The sequence below is a fragment of the Nyctereutes procyonoides genome, unplaced genomic scaffold, assembly GCF_905146905.1.
Source record: "Nyctereutes procyonoides isolate TBG_1078 unplaced genomic scaffold, NYPRO_anot_genome, whole genome shotgun sequence".
Taxonomy (NCBI): Eukaryota; Metazoa; Chordata; class Mammalia; order Carnivora; family Canidae; genus Nyctereutes; species Nyctereutes procyonoides.
Window position 1 is genome coordinate 3502103 of NW_026575034.1, and position 15413 is coordinate 3517515.

The 15413-nt window shown below is 36.0% G+C and overlaps 1 protein-coding gene across 4 annotated transcripts in view; it reads right to left on the reverse strand.

Annotated features, from left to right (window-relative positions):
- The window catches only part of ANO3 (anoctamin 3), a 372459-nt gene that overhangs the window by 137466 nt on the left and 219580 nt on the right, over window positions 1-15413 (reverse strand). Inside the window, exon 1 of one of the 4 annotated variants that reach the window (XM_055317543.1) lies at window positions 12364-12397. The exons of the other annotated variants lie outside the window; for them this stretch is intronic. The gene's annotated coding sequence lies outside the window, so the exon portion shown is untranslated. Of the gene's footprint in view, window positions 1-12363; window positions 12398-15413 lie in introns of those variants that run through there. 4 annotated transcript variants of the gene reach the window in all.

A 15413-nucleotide genomic window follows, 5' to 3' on the forward strand; every position in this document is an offset into this window, starting at 1 on the left:
TAAGCCCATTAATAAAAATACATACATAAGTAAAAAATTAAAATTAAAAAAACAAAACCTTTAGCGCAATGTGAAAAATGCCAGTCGCATCTGCTAAACTCTAAGATCTCATGTGAGGATAAGAAATTCCTTGAGGCCATCTCCTTGTTCCCAAAGGAAGAACTGCTTACCTAAGAATTCACATGTATAAACACATACACATCTTGAAATGCTTGGCATTTGAGATGCTCTGCCAAGCATTTGCAGTTTTTGGAAATATTGCTTTCCAATGCAGAGGCACCGTACAGGAAAGCATAAACACAGTTATAGATAATGGCAGTCCCGAGACTTCGATTTAGCAACCCTAAAAGCATTCTCTTTTAACCATTTAATCCCTCTTTGGCTTTTTTAAAAAATACGTTTTCCTAAAAAGTATCGGCTTTATTGATGTACACATTTTTAATTTAAAAGATGTTATATATATAATGTATATATTTATAAAAATATATATATTACATAGCATATTCTAGCCAATATAATGGAATACATACAAATGAAACCAATTAAATGCATAGATGAATTTTCCTTATATACAGCTATGAAAACATCTGAAGTCAGATAAGTTCTGAGTAGGATGTTCTCTTACGCATGCTTATTATAAAACTTACTTCTAAAACAGAAAATGAAAGGTAAAAGACCAGATTTATAAGTACTCTACAAACTGAATCCCAGGTAACAAGCATAATCCCCAGAAGTTCTCATGAGCCACGATGTGCTTAGCAGGAGGAGAAAACCGAACCCATTTCAATCCTTTATATATGTATTTTGATCTTTTTAATATATTTCTTAGGTTGTGTTTGCCTTTTAAAAGCTTCTCAGAGCAAGGAGAGATTCCTGTTTCCTTTATGGGATTTCTTCCCCCTCTTTGCCTTCTCAACTTCACATACCCCCCCCTTTTCTCAGGGGCCTTTATTTCATTTTCTACCTCCCATTTCTACCAAATACTTAAAGACAAATCTTACTGATTGTGCCATGGGCCCACTTGCGGACTAGTGGCTGAGGCCGGCTGTGTCCTATTGCACTGTTAAACAGCTGAACAGTGTTAAATAGCTGAACACTATTCACTTTTATGGTTAGATCATTATTTATTTACCTTCAACCGAAAGAGATTTTGGCTTGTTTTGCTAAGTTATCTTTTGCTATGATTCATAATGATGTAATGAATATCCTTGTTCCCATATCTCTGGTAATATCTCTAATTGTTTTATTAATACAAATTCCTAGAAGTAAAATCACTCAAAAATTTTTATCTGAAGACAAGCTTGATTTCCTCTTCTCCATAAACTTCATCTTAACTCTTGAAAGCTACTAATAATTCCATGCCACCTAAAGTCCTAATATTCTCTTTCACATTCACTCATTTGACAAGTTTATCGTGAGTTCCTGTTATGAGTCAGGCTCTGTGCAAGGTGTAATGTAATTACAAAGAGAAATAATCCATGATCCTCATCCTTCAAGAGAGAGTAATTTAGTCAGGTAGAGAGATGGCAGGAACAAATAATTGCATTTTGGTGTGATTTGTGCTCTATGAGGGGTGAGTACAAGTGCCATGAAAGCAAACATAAAGGGACTATCCAGACAAAGAGAACACATCTGCATTCAGAAGGGTTATGTTCTCTTCAACAAATGTTGCTGGAACAACAAAACGTCCAAATGCAAAAAAAAAAAAAAAAGAAGAAGAAGAAGAAGAAGAAGAAGAAGAAGAAGAAGAAGCTGCTACCAGACATAGATTTATTCTCTTCACAAAAACAATTCAAAATGGATCACAGATCTAAAAGTAGCACATAAAACTCCTAGAAGGCAACACAGGAGAAACCTTAGATGACCTTGAATATGGTGATACCTTTTCAGATAGAACACCAAAGACACGATCCATGAAAGAAATAATTCATAAGCAGAACTTCATTAAATTTCTGCTCTGGGAAGTACAGTATCAAGAGAAGGAAGAGACAAGCCACAGACTGGGAGAAAGTATCCTCAAATGAGACATCTGATAAAGGACGTATCCAAAAAAAAACAAGGAACTCTTAAAACTCAACAATAAAGAAAAAGCAATTAAAAAACGGTCTGTGATCACTTAACATTCACCTCACCAAGGAAGAAACAAAAATGACAACTACACATATGAAAAGACGCTCCATATCATACGTCAGCAGGGAAATGAAAGTTCAAACGACGAGTTACCGAGTTACCACTACACATCTATTAGAATGACCCAAATCCAACCACTGAAAATAGCACATGCTGGCAAGGAGGTGGAGCAACAGGACCTCTCATTCATTGTTGGTGGGAACGCCAAATAGTACAGCCACTTTGGAAGGCAGTTTGAGGGTTTCATACAAAACTAAACATACTCTTTGTGATCCAGAAATTGAACTCCTTAGTATTTACCCAAAGGAGTGGAAAACCTATGTCCACACAAAAATCTGCCATGGATGTTGAGAGCAGTTTTATTCATAATTGCCAAAACTTGGAGGCAACCATATGTCCTTCAGTAGGTGAATGGGTTACTAAACTCTGGTACATCCACACAATGGGATATTATCCTGCACTAAAAATCACGGAGTGATAAAGCCATGAAAGGACACAGAGGATCCTTAAATGCATACTACTAAATGAAAGAAGCCAATCCTAAAAGGTGATAGACCGTATAATTCCAACTATACGAGGTTCTGGAAGAGACAAAGCCATGGAAACAATAAAAACACGAATAAAAGGATCAGTGGTTGCTGTAGAGGTTGAGAGAAGGGCTTGGAAGTAGGGAGAGATGAAAAGGAAGAACAAAAACAACTTTTAGGGCAGTGAAAATTCTCTGTGTGATATTACGGTGATGGCTTTATGTCATTGAACATTTGTCCACACCTACAGAATGTACACCACCAAGACTGAACTGTTAAGGTAAACTGTGGACTGAGGGTGATCATGATGTGTCGATGTAGGTTCATCTTTGGTAAAAAAAAAAAAAAAAAGTACATTTTGGTAAGTGTTGACAATGGGAGAGGCGATGCAGATGGGGGGTATTGGGGGGGTACAGGAAATCTCTGTACCTTCTGCTCAATTCTATTGTAAACCAAAAACTGCTCCTTAAAAAAGTCTTTAAAAAATAGTATGTTATTTGATTCCTGAAAAATGAATAGAAAGAGGTGCAGAAAATCTGACGTGCAAAGGCAAGGGGCATGGACAAAGAAGAGTATATTCAAGATTTATTGGGATGTTGGCTGTGACAGGAGCAACTGGTACCTTGAAGGGCTGTCAAACAGCATAAAGGATAATTCTTATTTTAACATTTGAGACCCATTGCTCTTATGTCCCTATTCTTATCCTCCTCAATAAACTGCAAACTTTTTGAGGACAAGAACTATATTTTATTCATTTTGTATCTACTATACTTTGCATCCTGTCTGGAACGTGTCTGTGTGCATGCACATGCACACACACACATCACAAATGACTTAATTAATTATTCAAATCATGGCTGTCTTCTCAAAGTCATAGTTTTTTCTTTCTCATTACATATTGGAATTTAACAATTTCATGATAATGGGCATCTTTTCGTATTGCATAAAAAATAAATGGAATAAAAATCACCTTATAATCTTACTATTATTACTGGTCTCTCTCTCTCTCTCTCTCTCTCTCTCTCACACACACACACACACACACACACACACACACACTATTATAATTTTGCTTCAAAGCTGCTTTCTTCTTTTTATTTCCTTGATATGTTTCCATGTCATTATAATCAGCCTCAAGATGGTTTTTTAAATAACTGTCACCGCTGTGGTTATATAGATAAGTGGTTTCCGCATTTTGATAATAGAAACTGATGCATCCACCTCACCTGCGACCACTCCTGGCTAAAGCCTAGTCCTCTTCCAGGTGGAATGGTGACATATCATCCCCACTTCCACCATTGTTCCCCCTCCCTCATGTACACAGTGATTTCATGAAGACAGAAATCTGTTCAAAACCCTTAAAAGTTAGAATAAAATCCAAACTTCCCATCGTAAGCTCTTACAACATTGCACTTGCTTACCTCTCTCTCTCCTCTCATTTCGGCCATCCTGGTGTTCAGTCTCTGTGTTCCTGCCACACAGGCCACATATCAGTTTCTCAAACACACCAAGCTCTTTCCCACCCCAAGGCCCTCATCGAGGGCACTCTGCCTGCAATGCCTCTTTCTCCCACTCTTCCCTCCTCAGATGACTTCTCGTTCTCTTTCCTTTCTTGCCTTTAATCTCTTCTGAGAGATTGCCCCAAGTAGCTCCCCTTCCACTACTCAGGACCCACTCAATGACAACCTGTAAACAGATATTTATGTGTTGTTGGTTTATTTATTTATTTTCTGTCTCCTCCACTAGACTACAAGCTTTGCGAGGGTAGAGACTTTGCCTGTTTTATCCATGAATGCCTATCCTGCCTTAGTAGAGAGTCTGGCACACGTAGGCTCCCCAGATACAGAGCCCACTGGAGATACTAGGAGAAAATTTAAAGCAGTCATTCTCAAATGTAGTGCCAGCACCAGGAGCCTCAATCCTCTGAGAACTTGTTAGAAATGCAAATTGTCAGGCTTCAAGGGGAATTACTGTTATCAGAAGCTCTGGGGGTAGGGGCTGGTCATCCTTTTTTCTTTTCTTTTCTTTTCTTTTCTTTTCTTTCTTTTCTTTTCTTTTCTTTTCTTTCTTTTCTTTTCTTTTCTTTTCTTTTCTTTTCTTTTCTTTTTTCTTTCTTTCTTTTCTTTTTTCTTTTCTTTTCTATTTTTTTTTCTTTTAACAAGCCATACAATTGATTCTGCTATTCCCGGTCTGACAACAACTGCTGTAAGGTATCTTGTAAGAATAAAAAAACATGCCGACTTTGTTTAGAAGTTGCTGAAGCCAAAATTTCTTAGAATGTGAGGTTTGAACCTTACATGTCACTAAATGTGGTCATATCATTTTACTGAAGGGAAAAAAAAAAAGGTTCCAAAAGAATTTTTTTTATATATTTTAATCTAACAATGATTCTGCTTATAAGTGTGCTTTGTTGAAGATAGCAAAGCATGCATATTTCTTATAAATACTAAGTATAATTATGCAGCATAAAACTGTTTCCTGAAAAGAGTATTCAAATACAAAGCTACTTTCATACTTAATGGCTGAGTATTAATTCAGTTAAATTCAGGTATAATTATGAAATATCTGCATTTCTTTCTTCTTTCAAGGTGGTTCAAACAATGAATTGATCTGGATAATTTATCAGACTCTGCCTTTGAGTTGAAATTTTCCCACGGTGATTTTAATTATTTTACTAAGGGGAATCATTAGGTTTTCACATTTGTTGGAGGGTCCTATAGAATAGAGCTGGCTCATCGAGGAGCACAGTATCGGTGGAGTCACAAAGAAGATGGAAAATTAATCATTAAAGACAGGACTTCAGAATGGATCTCAAACACCTGAGTTACAGGACCTGCCTATGTGGATAAAATGTGGCTTTGAAATCATACGGTAAGATGTGTAGATCCACTGAAAGAGTCCAAATTATGAAGCAAGTGTAAATATGCTTTTAAAAAGATAAGAAGGATAAGAAGGAATAAAGAGAGGAAAGAAACACAATACTGATTGCATTTCTATAATGTGACAGCAGCACTAAGTGCTGCTCTTTAGACTATCTTCTATTATTCTCTTTCCTCCCTATTTCTATTTACTCAAAAATCAGAGGTTTTCTGGTTCAGCTAAAGAAAACCAAAAGCCAAGTCTTTCTAAGTAGAATAGTCTATGATGGAGCATAGACTGTGATTTTCTAGTGGGTTCTCTATGAAATAAACATTTTTTTTTTAACATATGTGAGCCTTAAATGTCATCTTAGTAATTTACTTCCACTAAGAGAATATAGTTGAGTATACCTTTCCTGCACATTGATTTTTGTATTTTTAAAACTACATAAGGACTCTTTTAAGTACTTACTTTCTACTAAAGGGAACCACATTTATTTCCATATCCATTTTAAGTGATCTAACAATAAATGCAGATTTAGAAATTAAATCCTTGATCTCCAAAAGGAAGCAGTTAATGTTTTTAAAGAAAGAAATTAAAATGAAGCCTCTTGAATGGAAAAACAATAATAATAATTTTACCACCTTTCAAACAATGAGAAAATAAAGATAGCAGTTTTGAACATCTTGTTCCACAGATTAAATCACAGTGACTTTCATAGTTGTGTCACTTGTCTACTTGAACATTTCATGCTGCGAGTTATGCTTCTTTAAATTCAGATTTTTTCCTCAGATTTTCTATTTTGACTGAAATTATTTACTAAAATATCTAGTACAAAAATAATTTCTTAAGCACATTTTAAAAATACATTCTTTTACAAATAATTGAATTTTATATATTCTTGAATCAAGAATTAATTTTACAGTAGAATTTGTATTTCAATGAAACCAATAATCGAATGCATATAAATAGTCAAAACTTCAGGGAGGTGCCATTTGTTTTACATGCAAGATAAACACAGATGCTCAAAATATAACCTTTTAGATCATATATTTCTTATTTTTAAAAAAGCATTTCTAATATTTTGAAACAAGAGATGACACTCAACATCCTCAATTCTGAAACCAGTATCAATTATTCTTCATTGGCTTCTCTACCTATTTTTAAGGAAACGGAAAAGTAATAAAGAATTCCTAGATTGATGTATACTTTTAAACATACCACAGTCAGAATTCTGGGTTCAGCTGCATTTGGAATCCTTCATTGCTGACAACAGAATTGCAAATGACAATCTTCTTTAAAGCACTCTTCAGCATGACAACAGAAAGTTCTCCTTTCCACTGCCTCCTTTTTTTTTTTTTTCCATTAGCTAGAGTGTTACATATTGAATGCTGCACGAAGCATTTGACTGGAGGGTTTTTAGACTCTTTAAATGCCTGAGTCTGAATAATGATTAAAAAAAAAAAAAAAGACAACTCATGTTTTTATAAGAATTTCTCACTTTTTTTTTTTTAATTTAAGAGGGTTGGCTAGGGGGTGGGGTTTGAGGGATGCCTTCCTGTGTCATTGGTTAATAGTTTCTATGCGTGATTCACCTAAGTGACATTTAGTCATATAATGTCAGTGACATTTTGATAATTTTACCGTCAATTTTTAATAATCTATTGCACATTCTTTTATGGAATTTGAATGAGTTGAGCAGATTAGCATAAAGGGTGGGAGGTATGTTTCAGTCTGAATAATAGTGGTCTGGCAAAGGAAACTTAACCTTTTTACTGGTGAATGTTTTTGATAGCTGAGTGGCGTTCACTAGGATTTCCCTCCCCCCCCCCCCCCAGCTTTTCAAGGAAATTGCCTCATTTTCTTGTTCATGGTGGAAAAGTACAATAGAAACCTTTGTGGTTTCTGAAAAATCCTGCATCCATTAAACTTGACATTGCATCATAGTGGCCCTGGGCTGCATATAACGAAGTGACTGTAATCTGAAAGCAATAGAAGTAACTGTTTTCTAAAAGTAAATAAATAAATAGATTTGAACATTTTTGTCCCCCCTGTGGTTAACATTCACATGATGCACTTACTGGATATGGCCTTGAATTAATCAATATGCTGAAAAATTGATCTCCTAGTGAGCCGCAAAATAGGAAATTTTAACTTCGCACAATAGTTTGAATCCTTTAAACAGCAAAAGGTAGATTATTGTAATCTTTGAGTTTAAATTGTCCGTGGCATCGAAGAATCAATCAAATCATGACTGAGACTCTGATCCCAAGTCTTCATTTGCAAAGAAGTTAATCTGCCCAACTCATTCCAACAGCATAAGAATGTGCAATAGATTATTAAAAATTGGTAAGGTTAAAAAGTTAAATACGACAGGCTTTATTTTTGTTGATGTTTTATTTTAAGAAGAGGGACAGCTGCTCAAAATATTCATATTCTGACGGGCTCCTTTGGTGAGATTAAGACGTCTGCGTGCGGGTGTGAATGGAGTAAAAGGACATGGGAAGACGAAGGGCTAGAAACAGCACAGAAGGGATGAGTATTTTATAGTTTATCAGGATCTGAGCGCGGGAGTCTCAATTTTATTGTATTTTTCTTAAGCATAAAACATTGAGGAAAGCACAAAATTCATGGTCTCTACTGCATATGATCATTCATCCCTTAGTGACATGAACCCGTTCTCCAACTGTCTAATACACTGGTCTCGTGGCTTCTCTAGTCCCTTGTGCATACCTGCATCCTGTGCAACACAGCCCAGTGTTTACACTATGCTGGATTCTGTACCATTCCTGCCTACTGCTTCCCCAACCATATATTAACAGGGAAGTCACTTGGTCATTCTGAGCCTCCATTTCCACACCTACGAGATGGAAATAAAAACAGATTCTACTTTTTTAGAGTTATTGTGAGGCTAAAGCAATATAGGTCATCAACAAAATCCCTGAAAAGTCCTTAATAAATATTAGCCATTGTAGTTATTTAATATTAACATTATTATTAATGTCCCAACTCCCAATCCTGTGTTCCTTCTGCTACACACATAACCTGGCAGGCCTGGGGAGGGGATATTAATGTGGTAAATTTGACTTTAAATGCGTTCAAATAACATTAGTTTTGATGTGGCTTCTCTTCCTATCTTCACGTCTAAGCAGAGAACTGGTTTGCTGTGAGTCTATCACAGAGTAAACGGATAAATATCAAGTAGAACGATGATCTGAACCAGTTAACTGGTATGCTGACACACTAATTTATTGAGTTTATTTTCACATCCCATAAACATATGCACAAAGTCTGCAGACAAGTTCTAAGTACTCCAAGGAGGCTTAGGCGATAGATCTCCCAACATGAGGTCCTAAGCTATCATGGAGAAAACTAGTAAGCTGATGATTCAGGAAGCCTCCTCTACGTCTAATTACCTGACCATTGGTGTCAGGAGAGAGAAAACATCTGTGCATCTTGTTTGTTTGCTTGTATAGGCTGTGAAATAAGACTTCCTAAGTAGGCATAATTTTTCCTAGATAGCTTCGAAAGAACTAGAGACATTAACCTCGTCAGATTCATCCCTCACCTAAATCCACTCTCATAATTAAAATATCTACATGCCCTGATTTCCTAACCTTCTGTTCCATTGTTCCAGACACAGCTATGTTGAACTGTTATTTTTGTCCCAATTGACAAGAGGAGTTCCATTCTATATGATAGATGCATTTGAAAACATTGCCTCCACTGATTATTAGTCTGTAACCCCACGGAATAGACACCTTCTCCCTTGTGGCTACTTTTGCTGACTTTTAGTAATATTAAGTTGAAACAAACTCCTTGCTTCTTTACTTGGTTATTTGTTCATTTAAAAGTAAGTTATAAACAGGCGAATCCACTCCTGGGATGTTGTGAGTTAATTTTACACAGTTAGTAAAAGGCAGAGGGGCACCTGGGTGGCTCATTTGGTTGGGCGGCCTCTTGATTTCAGCCCAGGGCTCAGGTCATGATCTCAGGGTCATGGAATCAAGCCCTTCATCAGACTTTGTGCTCAGCGGGCGGTTGTCTTCAAGATTTTCTCTCTCTGCCCCCTCCCTTTGCTTGCCCATTCCTTTTCTCTAAAATAAATAAATACATTTTTTTTTTAAAGCAGAGATGCCTACTTCAGAGCAGTGTTTCAAGGTTTTATAAAGATGTGATTAATATGTGAGTATTAATTATTGCACTGGAGTCAGAAAGGCACAGGGTTCCGGGATGAGAGAGACATGCTACGATTCAGCTGTGTTGTGTTCCTGTCTAGCTCAGGGACTGGACAAGAAACCTTAACATCTTTAACCCTTAATCTTTTTCATTAGTAAAATGAGACTAATAGTTACTTTCATTGAGCTATAGGAAGTTATGAGATAATCCACACAAAGTGCTTACCACAGCTTCTGGTGGATAAGTGATCCATACATATTAGGGGGACAGACTGAAATGCTACTTAGGATGGTTATCAGAATACAAAGGTGAAGTTCTGAACTCTTCTTGACTTGCTGGTGTAGCAAATGGAAAAAAAAATAGTTTCAGGGAGCAGAACCATCTTATTTTTCAAATCTTGGCTTAGTCATTTATTAGCTGTATAAAATTTTAAAATGAGGATAATATGATAATACTTATGGCTTAAATTTAAGAATACATGGAAATAATGTTTATGCCATTTAAATCTACCACCAGTGATAAACACTATAAAATTTGTTGTGTATAATTCTGAGTATTTTCTTAAATCAAGAGTTAGATATTTTTATATAATTTATATCAAACCGTACGCTTTTTAATAACAACCTTCTTAATAATCACACATTGTGACATTTCCCATTGTACTTACTGAGTTTGGAAGTGTATTTTTCAATTGTTTTATTTGAGGGCATTATTATTTTTAATTTTATCTTTTATTCTCAAATATTTAAGTGTTTAATCCTCCCCAGCCCCTCACAAACACAGTGTGAGAAGCATCCTTAAACATAATTATATGGACAAACATCTAATTATATTCTCTGGATAAATTCTGAGAAGTAGGTTAAAAGGTAAGACTATTTTAATCTTTATTATTAGACTGTTTTCCAGAAAATGAGGATCAATATACACATCCACCACCAGGCAATGAAAAGTAGCAGTTTACAGTGCCAATACTGTTTCTTTAAAATTCTTTTCTAATTTGTTTCAGAAAAATATTGCTTATATTTGTATTTCTGCAATTGCTAGTACTGCTAATGTTTTATGTGTTAAATGATACCACCTTTAATTTTTTCACTCTTGTGTTTATCAATTATATAATCACATCACTGCAAATTAACAATATGAACTATTATTTGGCATGTATATTTTCTACTATGTCAGTTCATTATTTTATCTTAAGTTTATCCCTTACTCTAATTTTATTGTAACTTTGACACTGATAAATAAATAGTCAAATCTATCAAGTCTTCCATGATCAATTTCATTGTTGGTTTCAAAAGACCATTTAGAAAGGTCATTTTACTGTTCTGTGATTAGAAAAAAAAATGCTTATTTTATATTTACATATTCATTTTGAGTTTATTAATTATTTTGGCTCTTCAATAATTCATTTTGGTGTAAGATGTACAGCAGACATCTAAAAATAGTTTAACCCCTTAATGACCTATTATTGTGAGAACATTTGCACATTTGTTTTGAAAGATCAATAATTTCATTGCTGATGTGAAATGCCACCTTTATCATGACACACCACACACACACACACACATCACATATAGGTTTAAGTTATCTACAGGTCATGGGGAAGGCTTCTAGAAAATCTTATATTAAATCTGTAAAACCTACGCTAGCAACCAGCTTGTGTTGCACAAATACCAACTCTTACCAGAGAAGGCTTCTGAAGGTTAAGGGGGAGTACTTAAATGGCACAAGGAAAGGAGATGCCTCAGATGGTTGAAGGGAGGATAATGCTTTTTAGGGAGGATAATGCTGGAAAAGAAGTCTTATACTAGGCAAAAAAAAAAAAAAAAAAAAAATTAAAACACTGGTCAAAAAGATAAACAAACCAAGCAAGATAATTTGCTGTGTGTTCCATAATATGTATGAAAATTAAATTTTTAGAGTACCATTTCCCACAATGGTATTGTTAATAAAAATATTACTTTAGGTCCTAAAGTAATGTAATATTAGGGTTTTCCTTAGAAACTATCCCAATAAATGAAAATAATAAGCATTTTATTTTCGTTCATATATAATCTTCAGTCATTATGCTATAGTTTAAGTCATCATCATCTCACAATTGCTAGTAAAAAAAATATGCAAGTTCAGAATACTAACAATCCCTGAACATTATTTGGAGTCAGAGAGCCACCGAGGCTCATGAAATAGTTGTCAATGTCCACGTGAAAGGCACGTATCGTAGGAGACTGCAGAGGCCACTTTCCTCTCACCTCCTCTCACATATGATGTGTCTCCAGCCTTCATAGAAAATAGAAAATTATTCCTGTTACCAGTTAAGTTAAAGACGAACACCATCTGCCAATGCCAGTTGACACAATCAAATTGAATGGCTTTGAAATCTAAATTTAATGAACTGCTGAAATATTCATGTCAAGATTTTCCTGATCCATAACCTTTTTCCTGTCTGATTTGATACCCGGCATCCTTTGAGAGGAGAAGTCACTGTAATTTGGAATATAGATTCAGATTCCCGGACTCATTGTTGCTAACACAATTCTTTTTGGCATCCTGAGGAGAGTAGCACAGGAAATTCTTCATTAATGTCCACTACAGAGACCATGGGTCCTGCTTCATAGATTTGTTCCTTCTAACCTAAACTAACTGTAGATGTTTCCTATAAATTACTTACATCTAGAGACTTCAGCTAGTGTGTAGGACGTGGCTTTTTGACAGACAAGGACTTTGCTTCCGAGGATCATCCAGTTGGGTGTAGGATCTTATCTTCAACTGTAATTCATGAGGCTCTTTATATTAATGAGACAGAAAAAGGCAATACTTAACAAAAGTGTTTTAAAAGCAATCCCTAACTATTCTAGAACTTTGCTTGCAGTCAGAGCAGATGTCTCAGCCCACGGGTTTATAAAACTTTTTATATATATATATTACAAATTTGCTTCCTGAAATTTCTTATCCATGTAGGCTTTTGTCAAAAAGAGACTTTTTGTCAAAATGTAAAACAAACAAACAAAACAAGAATTGCTTTTAAAAAATAGTTCTTCACCAATTTTAGCGGGTATTTGTGCTTGTTAACTATATACACGTAGTTCAACTAAAGGTAATCTTGGAATTCTACCCTAATTTAATGCTATCACAAAGAAAACAGTTTTGTAAATAGAGTTTTGGGTTTTATTTTTTTAAAGATGTCAGAATGTTTTAGATAGGCTGGCATGATACCATGTTCTTTAGGTTACGACATTTAAAGCTTCTTGGGCTCTGTAGAGTGAAATGGACAATATGGCTATGTTTTGGAAAACCAGTTACAATTTTTCAAATCTTCTCAGTAATTGAGGAAGAATTCACTTTATGTTAACAATCAACTGGCCTCAGCCAACATGCTATCTATCCTTCAACATTCATGGCTGCATCCATCACCTCCTGCCGAGAAACAAATCATCAGCAGTTTACTGAGACCATGATTCTGTGGGTAGGCAGGGCCCAGCTGGGTGGTTCTTCTGACCTCAGCTAGACCCTTACAGGGTCTGAGCTTCCTGGTCGATGCCACTGAACTCTGTCACAACTCTGCTTCAGTTGGGCCAACCGTGCTCACTGGGCTCTGATCCACAGGGTTCATCCATACACAGGCTATTTCTGGCTTGCTCACCCGCTAGAGGTGGAGTTCCCAAGACAAAGAATACAAGTGCAAGACCTCTTGAGTCCAAAGTTCAGTGTTGGCACATGCTCACTTCTGCAGCAATCTCTGGCCAAAGCAAGGCCCAAGGCCATTCTAGTGATTTTATTTTTATAAGATTTTATTTATTTATTCATGAGAGACACAGAGAGAGAGAGAGGCAGAGACACAGGCAGAGGGAGAAGCAGGCTCTATGCGGGGAGCCCGACATGGGACTCGATCCCGGGTCTCCAGGATCAGGCCCTGGGCTGAAGGTGGCGTTAAACCACTGAGCCACCTGGGCTGCCCCATTCTAGTGATTCAACCTCTTGATGGGAGATGCTGTAAAGTCTCACTGAAAACAGAGTGGATCTGAGGAAGAAAGATTGTGGCCTAATTTCCATCTACTACAGCACCTCTGAGTTATTTAAGTATGGCTCCTACCAAAAAGCCTGAGGCTAGCTAAATCTAGACTTATCCCCTGGGTAGTGTCCTCTCTCATTTCTAGAACCTCTTAGCTTTCTCCATTTATACACAGGCATCTTGTACTGCACCCTGCTAGTGCTAGATGGGAGAGCGAAACCCGTCCATGTGTGCCATCTTTTTCTGTTCTACAAGCGCCAGGTTCTGCATGTAGTAGCTTCCAAATAAATAAAATAAATGTTTACGACTATTTACTACTACTTTTTATATACTTCATCACAGTCAACATCGATACTACAAATGTTTTTATTTTCTAAAATATTAAAGACTTTCAGTGTAAATGACATCACAAAAGTTCATGGTTTGTTGTTTTGTTTTAGAGAGAGGGAGGGTGTGTGTGTGGGGGGGGAGGGACAGAGCAAAATGGGGAGAGAGAATCTTTAGCAGGCTCCATGTCCAGTGAGGAGCCCAACATGGGGGTCAATCTCATGACCCTAAGATCATGACCTGAGCCAAAATCAAGTCAGATGCTTCACTGACTGAGCTACCCCAAAAGTTCACGATCTGAAGTCAAATATCCTAAAGATGCAATTCATTGTTCCGAAAATTAATTCTTGAACAAACTATACTGCCTTACAAATATACTTAGCTTCCAAAAATATCATAAGCAGTGAATACATGATCAAAATTTAAACTTAATACCCTGTCTCAAGATCATTCAGGAAACATTTACACAGTAGTTGACAAATCAAGTTCTCCATCTATTTCTAGATTTGCTTTTTGTTTTTACAGTTGATGAGTTCAACAGACTTCCTCATACATTCAATATAAGATACCACCTTAGAGGATTTGGAGTTACTTCCTATGAACCTGGTTTATAGCTGATGCCAAATTTTGTTGGAAAGCTCCATTTGTTTTTCTATAATCCAATACTTATCATTAGTCACAATATAGTTTACATTAGCAGTCACCTTCTCCTGGGAGTTTTGCTCTTTTCCTGTTGACTCTATAAGCTTGTTCATCATCTCTAAAATGATCCCTTTGAATAACTGATCCCAATTGAATAACTTTTGTAAAGAAATAAAATATCAAATGCATTGCATAATATGCAGGCGGCAGGTTGAGGCAAGTACAATTATCCCAACCAACCAAATAATGTGTGAGGTACACATCTCCAGCCACAGAATGTATACGTGTATTAATACATGTTAATGTAAACAATATGGAAGTTGCTGTTTAGTAGCACAAAAATGAGGAAGTCACTTCTCAGGTCCATCTTAAATTGTATATAATCTAATATATACACATAAATGCACACAAATCTTGTTATTTAGTGACGGGATCGAGTAAGAGGAAGGTTGACAAATTCATATATAAGTGGAAAGATATCTAGCTCAAAGATATTTACCTCTTTGAGGTTCCCTGTGACAAATGTACACAAATAACATGTTCTAAGCAGATTATTTTGCCGTCCGTTTGTAGATAAGCAAGTAACCAGTTAATGGCTTTTAAACATTTTTTTTCTTTTTGTCATGTGACCATTTGTTCAAAATGGAATTTATGCTGTGCTCTAACTTATGAAAGGATAAAAGTAGGCATTTTAATAGAGAAGCTAAAAGAGTGAGTCTACAAAGAGTGAGTCTATAAAC